At 39.5% G+C, this 19,793-nt stretch overlaps 1 protein-coding gene across 1 annotated transcript in view; it reads left to right on the forward strand.

Annotated features, from left to right (window-relative positions):
- SYNPR (synaptoporin) overlaps positions 1-19,793 on the forward strand; it is a 307,523-nt gene that overhangs the window by 76,321 nt on the left and 211,409 nt on the right. The window lies entirely within an intron of this gene.

Raw genomic sequence — 19,793 nt, forward strand, 5'->3', positions numbered from 1 at the left:
AATGAGGAAAGTGAGGCACAGCTACATCTTCTACCTCCTCTCAGTCAGCAAAAAAGCAAAGTCAGCATTTGAACCTGTCTGTTTGGTTTTGGTGGGTTGGGTTTTTTGGGGTTTTTTTGGTGTTTGTTTGTTTTTAACTTTTTATTTTATTTATGTGTGTTTGTGTGTGTGTGTCGGTGTGTGTGTGTGTGTGTGTGTGTGTGTGTGTGTGTTCCTTCAAATTGGATCTGACTGATATAGGAGGAGATTACCCCTCCTTCTCTAGCAAAGCATCTGGTGGATATGAACTGCACGCCTCTGAGATTACAATGCAATTTTTTGCCACTAGGCCACCAGAGCTCCCTTGAGCCTGCCTGTTTGAACTCACAGCTCACACTCTGTATTGCTGCATTTAAATTGCTTGACAAGTTCAATTTTACCCTCTTTATGAATTCAGTAGCATAGATAGAGCCTTACCTGGGCCCATATTTGGTCTATAAAATGCTGGCTCATTGCCTACCAGGATTTTTCCCAAGAATAACAGGATTATGAGCCACATACCTCAAATGGATTAATTAAATTTGATGTTTAAATAGTTTATTTCTGTAACACTTACAAATACTTGGTGCCAAAGAATTGTTGTGATTTTAAAAAAATAACTATTACTATAATGTTCTGGCATCTTATTAATATGACTCTCTTGTTCATTACAATTTAGTATACCATAAAATGTAAGTATTTTCTTTGTTCTAGACCTTATACTAGATGTGCATTTGTAGAGAAAAGTAGAGATTGCACTGCCAACCTAAAGGTAGGTGGTTTAAATCCACCAGTTGCTTTAAAGATGCTTTAAAGGAGAAAGATTGACAATTTCCTGCTCTGCAATATACAGCTTATGAAAATCCACTGGAGAGTCAGCTATGAGCGGCTTCTGACTTGAAGGCAGTTTGAGGTTTTGTTTTACTTCTTGATTTCCTTAAAAACAACAACAACAACAAATGTAGTATTTTCCAAAATATATCCCATGAAACTTTAATCAGCGTTACTAGGGAAAAAGATAGGTGAGAAGGCCAAGTTCAGGAAATGTTTCTTAGCAACTTTTCTAATACTTATTTTGAATTACCAAAAGGGACAGTTTTCTCAAAATCTGCTTGACCACAGAACTTGCCTTTACACTCAACATTTCCAAGAATTTGTACACCATGATTCTTTCTCTGATGGAGTTCTGGGTGGGTTCAAACTGCCAACCATTAGGTTTGCAGGGGAATGTTTAACCACTGTGTCATCAAGGCCCCTTAGGAAGCACTTCTCTAATACTTTGATCTAGTAACTATATCAGGGTAAAATTGTCCCATTTGCAGGAAATCTCAGGTAGTGATATTGATAGCAAAATGCATACAGATAAGTGTACTGAAAGATCTTAGAAGCAGAACTGACAAAAGTTGGAAATACACCTGTTTGCATAGATACTTGCTTAAATAATGATTGCAAAGTTGAAAAATTTTGGGCCTAGAATCTCTATTAAATCAATAGTAAGTGTTTCCTTTGTTGCTGGAAATGGGGATTGAGGGTGTCATTTCTGAAAGTTCTGGATAAACTCCTCAGCTTCTAAAAGAGAGGGGCCAGCCAATGCTAGGATACTGTGTAACTGCCAGTGGTTGGTCTACAGGGTTGAGATGCTTAATAAGCTGACTCTTGAAGCGAATAAGGTCTAGCTTGTCTTCTGGAATGACTTCCCACCAAGACAGAAGCAAGTGTGTCATAGGTCAGTCTTTCAAAATTCTAGGCTTCCTGGGAGAAATTTAAAAACTGCTTTTTCAGAGGAAAGCTTTATCACACTTCTTCTATTGTCTGTTCTATCTATCTATCTATCTAGAGCCTACTCTGGAGAAATCAAGATTAGCCTATCTCCTTTTGTTCCATAAAAGTCCCTGTAACACACCCATGTTTATCATGACTTTGTTCACAGTAGCAAGGAGTTGGAAACAACCTAAGTGCTCATCAACAAACGAATGGATAGAGAAGCTCTGGTTTATTCTCACAATGGAATACTATGCTGCATTGAAAAACAAGGAATTCAGGAAATTTATTCAAAATGGATGACCCTGAAGGACATTATATTGAGTGAAATATCTCACTCACAAAAGGACAAATACTGCATAGTGCCACTGTTATAAAATGGGACTGACATAAAGGTTCTGGGGGAGACTGAGAAAGATGGGATAAATTATGTATACTGCATTGAAACCTGTTAAAAAGGTATATATGATTAGGTATTATTGTCATGACATGAGTCCAGAATGAAGGCTGCAAAGTGGAGTGAACTTGGGGTGATGGATTACATAACAATGAAAGAATTTTCTTTTTCAAAGAGAAGAGCAAACTGGAGCAGAGGGTGGGCAGGGAGAAAAGTGCAACAATAAATTAATGAAACTCAAAAATCTCTGTAAATTTTCATTAAAAGAAATAATAATGAACAAAAAAAAAATAGAAGGGGAAAAAAGTCCCTGTAAAAGATATCTATACCATTCCAGAGTGACTCCATTTTACTGATGATATGCATTTTAGAGATGCAATTTCAATTTACATTCAGATACTTTAAAACGTTGTACCATTATCCTCTTGGGGAAAGATCTGAATAATAACCTACCACATCTATAATTTATATAGGTTATTTTGAAGACATTTCTTTCAAAAGAAATTGGGTTAACAGGATGCTGATAATGTAAATCATTAAAAAGTTATTTTCCCCTAAAACCTCACAAGTCAATGCCAGTGATTTGATCATAATCTTAGAAATAAAATAAGTGTTCAGCAGCTTCTAACAACTCCTTTTATTGCAAAAAGAGAAATAAAACAATAAAGAGTACTGCCAAGTTATTTGAACAAAGCAATTTGTTTGGAAATGGCAGATCAAAGGAGGCTATTTAACTAGTTGTTGGACAGATATTTCACAATGTGGAATAGTGTCAGTTTGTAAGGGAACGTTGCTGTTGTGTCTGATTAAGTCAGAATTGACCCATCACTGACACTATGGGGTTTTAAAATCTACAGGAGTAGATGGCATATCCTTCTCCGACAGAGCAGCTGGTCAATTTGAACCACATGCCTTTGGGAGTGCAATGCACTTTCTTACCTCTAGTTCACCAGAGCCCCCTAGATAACTTAAGAAATATTTCTATTTCTGCTATTAATAAATATAACAATGTGTGTAACTTTTAGGAATACATACAAGTACTCCTAACTCATATTTGTATCAAAAGGAATCTACATTCAGCAATCTATCCTTTTACTTTGGGAATAAAATACTTGTCCCTTGACCTTCCTTTTGATTTGTGATTAAAATGAACTAGTATTACTTACATTTTGCCCCATTGACTGCAAAGTGCTAAATTTGTGTGGGGCTTATTTGATAAGCAGAATCCTGGATTCCACTATTTTTAGCACCTCCTTTATACTGTGAAGTGTGAGATAGAGTTTCTCACTCTAAAGAATGTATTTGGAGGAAGAATGTCTACGTGAGGAAAGTCAGCTAACACTTTTCAACTGTACATGATGCTTGTTGCATAAGGGATTGAAAATGTTGAGAATAGAGAGGACAGAATCCTAGAGGAAAAAATCTTTTATCAAGTAAGTCATACTTTAAAAGTTCATTTTGAAAGATTGAATTTTAAAAGTCAAATATGGAAGAAAATAGAAGGCATAAAGATAGAATGTGATGAATGGAGGAACAGTTGAGAAAATAATGCCACCTAAAAATGTGCTAAAGAGAGAGCAAGAGAAAGAGAGAGATTCTAAAGATTGACCTAAAGGAAATTTTGCAAATACAATACTGAAAAGCCAACCCAACATTTTAATTGTATCTAGTCTATTGCAATAAAAACAGGAATAAAGCCATGTCCAATTGATTTAAAGCTTGATGACTAGATGGAGAGAATGCAAAAAAATAACTTGGAAAAGTAGATTTGACCTGACTGTAGAAAGTCTTGCTTGAATCCCATGTGATTGGATATGGAGAAAGAGTTCAAGGTGAGAGAGAGAGGGAGGGAAGGAGGAAAAGAGAGGGAGGGAGGGAGGGAGAGAAGGAGGGAGGGGAGAGAGAGAGAATGAATAATAACAAAAATCATTCTGAAGTGGAGAGTAAATTTGAATTTGATCATGCACATTTTCAAGGCTTTACAAGTAGCAAAATGTTGCCAGGGAAATTTTCTCATAAGGTTTGAAATAAGACTTACATGAGAAGAAGAGAGGTGGAATCAGAAAACGGAGCTCTGAGAAACTTCATAGATGAAACAGACATCACAAGGATAGATGAGAGGTGAGAACAGATCACTAAATTTTGGGTAATGTTCACATTTACAAGAATGGAAGAAGAGTAGCAACTGAAGGGGTACTAAAGCGTCAGATGAGAGGTTTTAAACTTTTCCCTTTTTGTGAAAAGGTAAGAAAACTGTGAAATCTGGGAAATCCATTCTTCAATTACAGACGGCCACTCAGCAGTCCTTTTTTTCTAAGAAAAGTTGTTGTTGTTGTTGTTGTTGTTGTTATGTGCCATCGAGTTGTTTGTGACTCATAGCGACCCTATGTACTACAGCTCTAAACCCTGCTCTATCTTATGCCAATCGCATTGCCTCTGACACACCCATCCCAACTACCCCAGTCACTGAATCAATCCACCTCATAGAGGGTCTTCCCCTCCTGCGCTGTCCCTCTACCCTACCAAGCATGATGTCCCTCTCCAAGGACCTTATAACATGTCCAAAGTATGTCAGACGAAGCCCCAGAATCCTTGCCTCCAAGGAGTAACCTGGTTTAACCCTCTCTAGGATGAATCTGTTTATTTTCTGGGCAGTCCATGGTACATTCAATACTCTTCTCTAGCATCACAGCTCAAAGGCATCAATTCTCCTTCTATCTATTCTATTTCTATTCAAAGAAATACAGGAGTAAAAACTAGGAAGATGCCATTGGATATAATCAGTGATAGTTATGAAGAACTTCCTTGAGCTGTTTTAGTGGGAGAGAAAGCATGCCAGACTGTTGGAGCCTTGAAAAGAGATTTAGATGTTCTTTCCCTCAAACAAATAAAATATAAATATGTAATGGCTCCAACCATCCCACTTCAGGCCTGCGTGAGATTATGTTTCAAGACAGATCAAGTTTGTTAAAGACCCTCCTCTAGAGAGGGTATTCAAGTCTTCATTTTTTAAAGTAACTGCCTCATTTGATAATGTGGTGATACATTTGCTTCCTTTGTACAGATAACTCAATCACAAGGATTTCCAGTGAGTACAACTCTTTAATCTGAGAACAACTGAGCATAGAGACTCAAAGAAGATTCATAATTAAAGATAAATTATTATGCCCCTCCCCTGTGTTGAGACTCATTCAGGATCAAAAAGATTGTGTCAATTGCAAGAATTCTTTTACATGAGATTAGAATTGCTCTAAACAATTAACAAGCCTCTCCTTGATTAATAAATCTAAGGAAATAACTAGGTAGCTGTGGCAGCCTAATGCAATCCCAAAGGCATGCTTTTCAAATCCACCAGTTGCTTTGCGGAAGGATGGACAGTCTTCTCCCATCAGATTAATTGCCTCTGAGAACTTGCTGAAGGGACATTGTTTCCAGGGATGAATCCTCAAAAGATTGAAACAGTTCTTAGTTATAGTATCTGCTTTGGGGAAACCCCTATTTAAGATAGAGTCATGGCCAAAGAGAATTATCTTTTTAAAAGATGATAGATAAGATAAAGCTTTATTTCTACTCATGATATTTAAAGATGTTCATGTGAAAAAAAAAAAAATGACCTGGAAATCAATGTCATACTCAGAAAAGGATTAGTGGGGTGGGGGGGAGAGGTAGATTCTTAATAAGATTAATTGCCATAGTAGTTTCACTATTGGCTTAGGCATGGCAGAGACTGCAAAGAGGGCACAAGAGCTGGCCAAGTTTTGCTCTGCTGTACATAGGGTTGTGAAGGTCCAGGGAGAATTGGTTGCACCTCACAACATGTGGCTAGTTAGTAGCTTGGCTGAAAGTCAGTTCAGAACATCCACCCTGTGTATTTCAGTTTATGGCTCATGTTTGAAATCACAGTCAGTTTTTCCCCCATCTACATCTTAGAGTCATGTTGGCAAAAATGAATAATCACTCCGATTCTAGAGGTGCTTCATAGAGCCTCCAGAATGAATTTCCTCTGAGACGCAAACTGTGTTAGATTGGACCATCCTAGATGTAATCTCCACAGTTGGTGGTGAAGAATGCATCTTTCTCAAAGGGTACCCAAACAACATTAGATTACATTTCTAGAAATTATGCCATGGCCAGTGGATCAGAACATGAATTTATTCCTTTCTAGAAGTAAGCTTAAGGTAGAATAAAATATTTTTGTTTACTACCCTTACAAAATTCAGACATTTTGGATTTTCTACAATAAATTTTGCCACTTTTTAATAATACTCTCTCTGTGGGAGTGAAAAGACTTTTCTTTAATATCTATACTCTAGAGAAGAAATGATCAACATTTTTGTAATTTTTGGCAAAAAGGGCTAATTTGGAAAAATATTTCTATTGTTAAGGATTGCAGTTTTATTTTGTTTACATATCTTTTTAACTCAGGAAAATGCTACATTTGCAACTGCCTTTGAGTATATGTTTATTTCAAAAACTTAAAGAGTATGGTGTCACATTTCAATGTTAGCTTTAAAATACATTTTGTATACAATGAGACCAAGTGGGGGAGGGGTCTATGAGCAGTGATCAAATCTCCATCCAAACATCTCCCTTTAAATCCAAGTTCCACCACCTATAGGATAAGTAAAGAAAAAAGCTTCCCAAGTCTCAATGTCTTAGTTATACAAGAGTGACAGTGTTAATCTGTAGTTGCAGGAAGCTATTGTGCATAAAGTCCATAGGAAGTTGTGTTTCTGGCCCAAAGGCTGTGGATTCGAACTATGTATCTTTGATGTGGCAGTGCAACTCTTTACCCATTAGACCACCAGAGCTCCATAGAAAAACTTAAATAGAAAACTAATAAATGGGTACACTAGTCTACTTCAGCATAATTGCTAGATTGGAACTTGAACTGCTTTCATTGCAACACTTACCCAAAAGGATAACGGTGGTTAAGAATGAGATAGAAAGGATGTCTTAGCTTGGGCTCTCCCAGAATACAGCCTGAGAAAGCATTGGAATACAAGTCATTTACTTGTGGCACAAGGAAGGAAGGAAGGAAGGAAGGAAGGAAGGAAGGAAGGAAGGAAGGAAGGAAGGAGAGAGAAACTGAGACAGTGAAGGACAGAAAGTCAGGAACATGTGGACTAACAGGCACATTGCCACCAGGAGTGATTGGGGCAACTGACACTTCTAGGAAATGATGGAGCACTAACCTGAAAATTACTGCTTCAGAGAGATGATGAAGGTGAGAGGTATTATCCTCCAATTTCTAATCAAAGGCTGCTCTTGGGAATATTATTAACTCCCAAGTGCTTTATGTAAACAGAAGTTTTTGCATTAGGTAGACAGGCGTGTGTACATAAAAGTACACCCAGGGAGCAAGGGTCAATGAAAGCATAACATCTAATACAATAAGCTGTCATTGCTGTTGAGTGCCATCAAGTCAAAACCAACCCATTGCTGGCCTTCCAGTGGCTTTTCAGAGGCAAGAGGCAATTAGTAACACAAGAGGAAACAATCCATCTTTCTCCCATAGAACAGCTGGTGTATTCGAACCATGTACCTTTGCATTGGCAGCCCAATTCCTTACCATTAGCCACCACAGTCCCCCTAATACAACAAAGGAGACATTTCAATCCTCGTTCCCAGGTCTGTGAATGATCTTATGTTGCATCATGCATTCATTCTCCGAGTAAATGCTCATTGAGCAAGTACAATGTTTAGGACCCTAACTGTAGACATTTGGTATAGGTTGTGAAGTAAAAATGCCTCTCCCCACCTAAAATTTACAATCATGTGGGGATGGAAGCCAATGAAGAAGTAAACAACAAATATATGTTTATGTGCATATATATAGTAATACATTTATTTTTTATCAAGCAATCAAAATCTCAAAATTCATAGGGATTTTTCCATTGTGTTTCTAAAACTATAAATAAGAATGAGAGGATACTAGCTATCTTTCTTCCATATATATATATATATAACAAAGATATAGAGATAGAGAGATATAGATATACTTTAAGGGTTCATGTAGTATAGTAAAAGATTCCCTAGTGGTGCAGTCCTTAGGCAATTGACGGATAACTGCAGTGTCAATTGTCAATTCCAATCATAAGGATTTACAGCCTTGGACTGATGAGCAGTTCTTCTCTGTCCTACAGGATCATGATGAGTGATTAAGAATCGACTCCACATTGGTTTGTTTCCACTTGGTGGACAGTGGTTAAGTACTCTGCTAACATACAGGTGAGCTTTTTAAGCCCACTTTAGGAAAACTATTCATCAGTCTCCAGCAGTCAAGAAATAAAAAGACAAATTGCATTAAATAAATCTGCTGTCCAGGACCTTTCCAAAGTACTGAGAAGCAACAATGTCATTCTAAGACAGAAGAAGTCAGACTAAGGTGCACTTGATCCAGGCCATTATCTTTGCAATTACTTGCTTTTCCTCAGATCGCTGGACAATGACTAAGGATGACAGAAGAAAAATTGATGACTTTGAGTTGTGGTGGTGGAGAAGAGTCTTGAACATAGCATGGACTGCCAAGAAAATTAACAGACCTGTCTTTGAGAAGGTGAAACCAAGTTTCTCCTTGGAGGCTAGGATTTTGAAGATCTGTCTCACATACTTTGGGCATGTGGAAAAGATGAACCAATACTTGGAGAAGGATATCATGCTCGTAAGGATAGAGGGACAGTACATGAGAGGAATACCCCAGATGAGATTGATTGATACAGCGACTAGGGCAATGGAGGTAGGTGTGTTGGAGTCAGTGAGATAGGCTCAGGACAGGGAGGCTTCAGAGCTGTACATAGGGGCTCTATGAGTCTCAGGTGACTCTATGGCACACAACAACAACAATAACAACAACAACATGCATCAGTCTGCTTTCATAAAGATTATCATTGCTGTTGAGTTGATTACAACTTATTGTGTCCTTAGGGGACAGAGTAAAACTACCCTACATAGTTTCTAAAACTCTAATTTTCACAAAAGTAGATTGGTACACCATTGCAATACAGAAGGATTCTAAGGGGGAAATCGTGTATGATGCAGGAAGCACTAAAAAAAAAAAATAAAGGAAAGGACACAGAGAGTCATGATACCAAAAAAAATTAGTAAACCTTGAATCATCTCAGGAAGGTGCCCATGATCAAGAACCAGTGGTAATAAAGGAAAAAAAAAAATCAAGCTTCACTAGAGACATTAGCAAAAAAAAACTAGAGACATTAGCAAAAAAAAAAAAAAAAAACCAAGGCCCAAGAAACTGATGGAATATCAATTGAGGTGTTTCAGGCACCAAGCACAGCCCAGCACGTACTCACTAGCCTATGCCAAGACATTTCAAAGACGTGGTCAACCAACTGGAAGAGATCTGTATTAGTTCCCAGGACAAAAAAAAAAAAAGGTGATCCAACAGAAAGTAAGTTATTGAAAAATATCATGAGTAAATTCCTAGGAGAGAGGATAGAGAATGATGCAAAAGCCTGAGGACCAGAAAATAAACCAATCCTGCTAAACTGGAATGGAGAAGAAAGAGAGCAAAAAAAAAGACAAAGTTAAAGAAACAGGCAGAAGATAGATTTTGTAGATCCTGTGGGCGAGAGTAGAAATTTTTAATTGAACATTTAATTGAACATTTAATTGAAATGGGAAGTCACTAGAATTTGGAGCAGAAGAATAATGCAATGCATGCTTGCTTGTTTGTTTAAATTCTGTTGCTGTAAAAATAGGTAGATAAAAGAGCGTGGAGCAGGAATGAACTCAGGGAGGCCAGTGAGGAGGAGGGGCAATGATAAAAGTGAAAATATGATGACTTTGACTAGGGGATGAAGAAGAAGGGGTGAAGACTTAATACTGTGGCATGTCGTAGTTGTCAGGTTACTCACATCATACCTGTTTTAGAAACCTATATCTTCAAGCTGACTCTGCTTTGGCAGACTTTTTTAAAAGTTATTACCAATTTTAATAAATGTTTACAGAGATTCAATCCATTCATTGTTTGCACTTTTCTCCCTGCCCACCTCTCCCCTCAATTCACTCTTCTCTTTGGAAAAAATTGTTGTTGTTGTTGTTATGTGCCATCAAGTCATTTGTAACTCATAGCGACCCTCTGTACAAGAGCCCTAAATACCATTCTATCCTGTGCCAACCTCACTGTCTCAAACACACTCATTCCCACCACTCCACTAACAGAATCAATCCATCTCATCGAGGGTCTTCCTTTCCTGTGCCGTCCCTCCACTCTCCCAAACATGATATCCCTCTCCAATGACCAGTCCCTCCTTGCAACATGTCCAAAGTGTGTCAGACAAAGCTTCAGAATCCTTGACTCAAGGGAGCATTAAGAAAAAATATTTCATTGCTATACAGTCCCTCCCCCCAAGTTGACTCCACTATGCAGCCTTCATTCTGGACTCCTGTCATGATAATAATACCTAGTCATATATCCCTTTTAAACAGTTCTCTCCCTCAATGCAGTGTACATTTTTTTTATCCCCTCTTTTCTCAGTCTCCTCCCATCCTTGATGTCAGTTCCATTTTACAACAGTGGCATTATGCTGCACTTGTCCCTCTGTGACTGAGATACTTCACTCAACATATTTCCTTCAGGGTCACCCATTTTGTGCAATACAGTGTAAAATGGTGCAACCACTATGGAAGGCAGACTTTTTGTGTTTTTTCCTAGTGTTGTTGAATAGTGATGGTAAGTATAGGAACCAACTTCAATATTTGAGGTTTCTTATTCCTCAGGACTGTTTGTGGGCTCCCCTGGAGACTACCAGTTCTTCAGTGCTGCCTGAAAGCCTTGGCAGGAGAGTAAAAACACAAGCAGGCATCCAGTGGACTTAACGTGAATGATGTATCTACACAATCCCATGGAGACATACTTGTGAATACATTGCTGAAGACTAGAAAGCAATGAAAAATTTATGAAGTGAATAACAGCTCCCCTTGATGGAATAAGGATTTGAATACGTCAATGCCACACAAGTTAGGGTGCAGGTAGGAGAAAGAAGTTCATGCCAAGTGGTTCAATTATAATAAAAATGAAAAAAGCTAGTAAAGTTCACGCAGAGAACTAGAAGCCTTGGTAGCCCAATGATTAAGTGCTCAGCTGCTAACCGATATGAGGTGTTCAAACCCACGTGGATCCAGTGATCTTCATCCATAAAGATTACAGCCTTTGAAATCCTATAGAGCAGTTTTTCTGAATCAGAATCAATTTAAAAGCATGCAAGAACGTAAGGAACTAGTAGAGTTTAGATGATTGGAAAGGGGACCAAAGGACTATCCAGAGATTAGCAACTATCTCCCTAAACTTCAAGCATCCATAAGCTGCAGCCACCACCTAACACTAGAGCAGGGATCGCAAACTAAGTCCACATCCTGCTACATAACCCTTCTCCTATAAGCTTTCCTATGGTCCAGGAGCGAAGGGTAGTTCTTCTATTTTTAATGATGACAGTTCAAATCATTGAACAAAACATCCTCAATGATATCTCTCAGCCCGCAATGCCTAAACGATTTACTCCCTGACTTTTTGCCTTAGTTATTTAATGCTGCTAATTACCACAAGTAAATGAGGTACCAATTTAGGGTGCCAGCTTTAAGGAAAGTCCTCTCCCTGAGCTAGTTCTGGAGGAAGGCCTATGTTTCCTTTGGCATGTGTAGACTCATCATTTCTTGGAAACCTCCATGTGTCTTCCCTAGTGTCAAGGAGTTTCCTAATGCAGAAACCTGGGTCTAAATGTACACACTCCACTCCAGGTGATTCTTTCTTAGTGATACTGAGATTCCCCTATCTTAGCTCACTTTTCTCCCTTTTTATCTCTTGAGAGGTAGAAAGTGCTACAGGCCCTAGACTAGGGAGAACTTTCCTTACATTGGATTGGGGCTGTGATGTAAGTAAGGTGAGGAGGACTGGATGCCATTACTGAAAGTCTGGCCCTCATGTGTGTGGCTTTCTAGTTTAATAATTAAAGAGAAACCTTTGTCCTCTCTCCTGCACACCGGATGGGAACTTGGGGTCTTGCATGCAAGCACAAGCTGGTATCTCTTCCTTCCTGTTAAGAAAACATCTTGGTCATCTCGGTCCCCTAATTCTTTTTGTGTGAAAAACAGCATCCATCATAGGGAACACATTGTGTACCCTCCCTTGATTGATTGTTTTTGTACCCATCTTTTATGATTCCATGAAAAATGAGAAATGAGATCATAGCAAATACCCCTATAAAAAATTAAAGCGACGCAGACCCTCGGGGATGCAGTATTGTATTGTCTTTTGTGTTGTACGTCTTTCTTGCTGTAATCTTTCATTGTCTTCTGTGTGTGTGTTTGTCTCTTTTTGCTCCATTTCTTCCAGGAAATCTATAAAGGTTTGCAACAGTAAGAGGTGTTGCATTCCACCCTTAATCCTTTAATAGCTATTTGGTTTATGATCAGTGGGGGGCTCATTACAAAGCTTCCACATTATAGCGTTATTATTTGTAATGCTGTAATATGTCCTAGTACATGATGTATTGAGTGCTAATAAAAACTTGTCCATTTGAATCTACCACCTGCTCTAAGAGAGGGAAATGGACAATCTCCTGTTAAAGATCTGCAGCCTTGGAAACTGGGTGGAGGGTCCCTATGAGCCAGAATCAACTCAACCATAGTGGGTTTGGTTTGCGTGCATTTTGCGAGAACCACAGTTCAACCCATGACACATTTTAAAAAGTCTCCTTGAAGGCAAGGATTCTGAGGCTCCGTCTAACATACTTCAGACATGTTGTGAGGAGAGACAGGTCCTTGGAGAGGGACATCATGCTTGGGAGGGTGGAGGGACAGCGCAGGAGAGGAAGGCCCTCTATGAGGTGGATTGATTCAGTGACTGGGATAATTGGGATGGGTGTGTCAGAGACGGTGCGATTGGCACAGGACAGAGCGGAGTTTAGGGCCATTGCACATAGGGTCGCTATGAGTCGCAAGCGACTTGACGGCACATAACAACAACAACAACAACAACTATCTCCTGGCTAAGAGGTGTGAAAGAAAGGGCTTATTAGAAGGCAAGATAGAGTCAGGGTGGCAGAAACTGGAACCACAGAGAGAGGAGGTGCCCAGCAGCAGTAGGAGTGGAGGAAAAGATGTCACCAAAGAACCAAAGAAGAGAAACCACTGCTGGAGATGCTGCTCAAAACAAGGAGAGAGAGAGAGGGAAATGCCCTGGCTTCTCCAACCATCCAGTTCCCTGCTCCACTCATGTTTCCCGTGGGCTGAATGTAATTGGATTTCAGATGGTAAGGGAATCAATCCCTTGATGGAATGCAGAGAAGAGGAGACACAGGTTACAGACCAAAGAATTAGAAGGTAGTGATGACAACCAACCTCTTGGTGAACTCAAATCTCCTTGTTTACAAAATGAGAAAACAGGAGAGAAAACTTCCTAAGAAAGAACTCAGAAGAAAGAGATCTATGAACAAAGAAATACTTCCATTTCCTTTTACAAGGGAGCAAGAGTGCCTGACCTTGGCCATGAACCTGGTTGTGACCCCCATGGTCAGTGTGGTTTCACAGTTAGCAGGGGGGGGAAATATAAAATTCCAGTAAAATTTTTTCATACAAAACTCTTTCTGTCAACTTTTTAAAGCTTGCTCTGATACTTGTCCTATTTAGGTAAAATCTAAACAGGCTTTTAAAGACCTGGATTGGGGTGTTTATTGGAAATGATTGCAGGTTATGCAATCAAGGCTGTTGTTTTTGTTGGGTTCCCATAGGGAGGTGACAAGCGGCAGAGATTGAATCGGTGCACGCTAAGTGAATCTTTTATGTAGTTCTCAGTCTCCCCATGTGATTCTACAGGCGTGGGGGATGGTGGTGGGCACGACCTTAGGAGAAGCTCTCTACCCTAAAAGAACACAAACATCGCTTTCTTTAACATGTAAATAAATTCTGCTTCTCCCTTATGCCTATTTTTTCTCTCTAGAAAATCAGAAAGAAATTGAGAGAAAGACTGAGTTGTATAGGTAAGGACAAAAGACTTCAGTTACAGTGACAGTGCAGGAAGGTCAGAAGGAAACATCTCACTCTTGTGTTGATATGTAAAGTCATGTCCTTTCAGAAGGTTAGGTGCCCCCTTCAAAGTCCCATTAACCCCATCTTTGCTTCCATGTCTCCTGGAATGAGAAAAATTTTAGAACATTCTTTTTATTCCCTCGAGCAATCACATAGTTTCCCTGAAAATGCAGAGTACACTTTACTGGGTCAAGCTGGTGTCAATTGAATATTGGGGCACTGTGCCCCCTCCTTCCTCAACTTCAAGCAACACTGTGAAAATGGCATTCTCTGAGATTTGAGATAAATTGACATATCCAAGGGTTCTGGGGTCAAACGGGAGGCTAGTTTTCCAGCTGCTTCTCTTGCCTGATGCTCCGACAACCAGAACTGAAGAGGAAAAATATCAGGGCCTGAGGCATCAGATATGACAACAGCCAGGTTGGCATCCTCATCTGTGATGCCCCTTCCAGAATCCAGCTGCGGGAACTCAGAGGCCATGAACATGAATCTGCATTTAAGACCCAATATGAAGATCATGAACCACCCACCTGCATTTGGATCATGTAGAAAGCTTGTTTAAAGTGAAAATTCCAAGATCTTTCCTCAGATCTTCCAATAGCTGTGCAGGTGGGGTCAGGGAATTGACACTTTAAATGGATTCTTAGACTCACATAAATTGAGTTTCGCTGGCATAAAGAGAATTAGACAGAGCTTCAGTTTGTAATAGCTTTGTAGTTTGTGTCTTAATACTGATGAATTTTTTTAATTAAATGCTTTGGTTTAAGCAAACATGTGCCTTTATTTATTAGACTTAACACTATAGTAGTGTTATTACATAGTAGTGTTATTATATAGTAGTGTGATTACATAAGTTGACTTTTTGATATATCTTTCTAACTTGACAAAAAAATTGTAACTGAAATTGGGTTGAAATAAGCAATCTGTTTCCTTTTATTCCCATTCCTACAATGTACAATTTTTAGTATGTTTGCCTAAAAAAGACTTAAGTGGTGGTTGCCACATAGAAGTAAGTGGATCATTGTCGATTCCAGCATATGATAATGTTCCAAGACAGGACAGAGCTGCTCCACAGAGTTTTATAGGCTATGTGCTTCACAGGAGTAGAAAACTAGATAGTAGATAGTAACTGCTAAGGAGTTGTTGGTGGATTCAAACTGATGACCCTTCCATTTGCATTGTTGCTCTTAACCTTTGTACCACCAGGGCACAGAATGGGAGTAGAAACCAGAAAGTAGGGTGTACATGTTAAATAAAGTAAGAGCTATTTAGAGGGGAGCTCTGATGGCACAGTCCAGAGGAAATTGCCCTGCCAATATAAAGACCATGTCTCTTTGGTACTTCAGAACCCCCAGTGGCCCCTCAGGAAGTAGGTCGACAGTCTCCTCCCCTATGATTAATAGCCTTGGAAACGCAGAGGAGGGCCAGCTATGATTCAGTTCTGACTTGATGGCAATGAGTAAAGTGAGTATATGTGTTTGTGTGTGTAATCCCACTGGTTACATAGTACGTTAAATATTGGTCTGCCAAGTAAGGGGTCAGCTGTTCGATCCACCGGCCATTCCATAGGAGAAAAATATGGCAGTCTTTTCCCATAAATCTTTATAACCTTAAGAGCCTAATAAGACCTACTGAGAAGTTACCTTGAATTTGGGACAGAATCTTTGACAGAGTTTCAGATGAATAGGTAGATAGGGCGATAGATAGACAGATAGATAGATAGATAGATAGATAGATAGATAGATAGATAGATAGATAGATAGATGATAGATAGATAGAGATGTTGTTGTTGTTGTTGTTAAGTGCTGTCGAGTCACAGGCGACTCATAGCAACCCTATGAAGTAGAGTCTGCAATGATAGATAGATAGATAGATAGATAGATAGATAGATAGAAGCATGAGCTCTCGTGGCATAGTGAATTATGTGTTAAGTGTATAGTACATAACAAAAGTCAATGCTTCAAAGTACTAATTGCCTCACATGTGAGAGATGTCTCGCTTAGAGATTGAATTACACCATCAGAAACTGATGGAGAGTGCTTATGCATTGGAATCAACTTGATAGCAGTACACACATGCATACACACATAATATACATATTGTTGCTGCTATGTACTGTCAAGTCAAAATCAAATCATAGCTGACACTCCAGCACTTCTCGGAGGAAGTAAATACCGTGAGAGGAGACTGCCTGTCCTTCTCCCGCAGAACAGCTGGTGGACTTGAACCATATGCTTTTGTACCAGCAGTACGGCGTCTTACCATGAAGCTTCCAGAGGTCCCTAATGTTGTGGTTGTTATGTGCTGTTGAGCTGCCTGCAAATCCTAGTGGCCCTATGGACACTAGCTTTGAACCCTGCCATATCCTGCTGAACATCCCATGGACGGCCAAGAGAACAAACATGGCTGACTCACAGCTGACCCTCTAAGCAGTTCTCAGTGGCAGGAAGGGTGCAGCCAGAGAGCTCTTTGAAGGCAAGAATGATGAGGCTTCACCTCACATTTACTTTGGGTGTGTTGCCAGGAGGGGCTGGTCGCCAAAGGAGAGGAAGACCCTCGACCAGGTAGCTTGACATGCATGGTGCCTGCCACAGTGGGCTCTGATGTGTCAGGAAGTGTGAGGATGGCACAAGATAGGGCAGGGTTCAGATCTACTATTCATAGGGTTGCTGTGGGTCATATTCAACTTGACAACACCTAACAATAATAACATTATACCAATTTATACCCATATTATACAAGATGTTTATCTTGAAATATCCCTTTAACTCAAACATCCTGCCAGCAAGGCAATGCTGTTTATCAGGTTTCCAAGGTTGTCAATTTTAACAGGAAGAGACTTCTTGTCTTTCACCTGTGGAGCTGTTGATGGATTCAAACCACTGGAGACACACATCTGCTTTTGCTTTGCAGCACAAAAGCCTACGGACAATGCCATGTAAACTAGTCCCTAGAAGACAGTTGAACATACGTACCTACAAGGCAAGGAAGCATCCCTAGAAGACAGTTAAGCAGCCCTAGAAGAACTCCATTTGACAGATGAGAAAACAAAGTTGTGTTGACGCTGAATGGCTTGCCCTCAGTCACACAGCTAGTGAGTGAGGACTGGACTAGCATATCGGTTTGATTTACTACAGAGACTGTAGTGCCCTGTAAAGAACAGCAGTGGTGGTAACTTCTCACAATGATGGTGACTCTTTTCCTCAGCCCGAGATCTATAACCTGCTGCCCACAGACACAGCTGCCAGGCAGGTCAGGAGGGACCTGGGGAATGATGGTTCCCAAGGACATTGTGTTCTGCAGGATACAGAATCAGTGGCACTTATTTCCCAGTTGATTGCCTGAGTTTAGGAATAAACTGTGAAGAAAAACATATCCAGACTTCAGCTAAAATTATTACCTTCCCCCCCCCTTTTTGCAGCCAGTGAGAATTTGAAGTAAATGAGCTGTTGCTGAAACAGTTTGTAGAACTTCTTATTTCTCATTTTGAAAGACTCACTACCAAAATAGCAGCTGTCACTTGGAAACTGGGTGCTAAGGAGTCACACGAATGGATGGTTTCTAGGAATTAAGTTATTCCAATACACTTAGTGGTATAGCAGACTCTAATATTTTCTGGCAAATTGATGGATTATGGGGACCCAGGAGTACCAGTGAGTTGAAACTGACTCATAGCTGATCTTCTAACCAGTTTTCAGTGGCAATAAATCAAATGGGAGGAGATTGCCTATTTTTCTTCCTCAAAGAAGCAGGTGGATTCAAACCATGTCCCTTTGAGGTGACAGCATAGCTCCTTAACACCAAGCCATCAGAAGAAACTATGAAGAAAAACATCTTTAGACTGCACCTAAAATTATTTTTCCTTTTTGCAATCAGCAAGAATTTTAAGTATGAACTCTTGAGTAGTTAATAAGTCCCCATTGTGGAACAGAGGACTTCAACGTCTTTGATTACAATATAGGATCTGTGGTTTTCATGCTCCCTAAGCTTAGCACAGAACTGTCAGAAATAAAGAAGAGAAATAAAAAAAACCTAATCTGTAAGTATAAGATGGCGATCCCCTCAGTATATTTTATTACTTCTGATCATGTTTAGGAATTAGCTGTGACCTATGCTCAACTTCTAGACATATATATTTTATTTCGGAACATCTACTTGTTGCCATTGGTTACTTTACACATGACTATCGCTGATGACCTTATTACGACAGAATACAATAGAACGTTGTGTGGTTCTGAATCATCTACATAATTGCCAGCATGTTCAAGTGCATTGTTGTAGTTATTGTACGAATCCACTTGAATCCATTGAATGTCTCCTTGGTCCCCCCTCACCTTCTACTTCATGAAATACAACTTTTCCAGGGATGGAGCTTCCTGATGATGTATCCAAAGCCAGCAAATATTGGAAAATGTTCTGTTGTAATCCATAAGGTTTTCACTGACAAGTTTTCAGAAGTATATCATCCCAGGCTTTTAAAATTCCTAGTCTGTCCTTGTCTGGAAGATCCACTAAAATCTGCCCACTTTCAGTATTTGAAATATCTGTGACATAATGTTCTACATTGTAATGTCATAGCAGACAATCCCATTACTCTGTTGGGAATAAACAAAGACGTTTTCTAAGGAATGTTGATGTTGTTATTCGGTGCATCAAGTTGACCGTGAATCTTTACCAGCACTATGAACCTCGCCCTGTCCTTCGTCATCCTCCCAACCTCGCATGTCCTCCAGCTCACTGTTCTAGTCACTGCGTTAATCCATCTTCTTCAGAGTCTTCTCCTCTGCCTTTGACCCTCAGTCTTTCCCAGCGTGATGTCATTTTCCAAGGACCGGGACCTCCTACCAACAAGCTAAAACTATGTGAAATGAAGTTTCATTTCACCATCCTTGCCTCTCAGGAGCACTCTGGATACACTTCCCCCAAGACAGATGTGTTTGTTCTTCCTTGACATGTTTGTTGGTTTGAACCCACCAGTAGTTCCTCAGGATAAAGAGGAGTAGTCTCCTCCTGTAGAAATTACCAGATGGAGGGCATCTGTGAGCCAGAAGCCACTCAAAGAGAGAGAGAATGAGCAATACCATAATTCATTTCATGGATGTCGTGCTATCTCTAAACCAACAACCTACTGATGTACATTTTTAAGTTGTCTAGCTTTTTGACCTAGTTTTGCAAATGCGTTTCTAAGCTGTGGTCCAACAAGTGGAACTGAGAGGTAAAAGTATACACACTTTATTATAGATTTTTTTTAAAACCCTTTTCCATAAAACAATGTATTCATCCATCAGCAGTTCTGAATACCCTGTTTATTAACATGCAACCCAATATAAAATATTCTATCTAACTGCTTTTGTCACTGCCAATATACAGAGTAGAAAACAGTATCTCATTGTTTAATTGACATTCTTTTGCTCATTAATGAGAATAAGCATCTCATTATACAATTCTCAAAGACTTGCCTTCTTGGCCAAATCTGTGCAAAACAGGATACTTACTGTTCTATCTTACAGCTGGCATCTTACCTTATCACTTGTCCCTTTTTACCCAAATCACTCTTTCTTTTTTTTTTTTT

This window comes from Elephantulus edwardii, unplaced genomic scaffold (assembly GCF_000299155.1).
Source record: "Elephantulus edwardii isolate Elephantulus edwardi_28Jun2011 unplaced genomic scaffold, EleEdw1.0 scaffold00132, whole genome shotgun sequence".
In the NCBI taxonomy this organism is placed as follows: domain Eukaryota; kingdom Metazoa; phylum Chordata; class Mammalia; order Macroscelidea; family Macroscelididae; genus Elephantulus; species Elephantulus edwardii.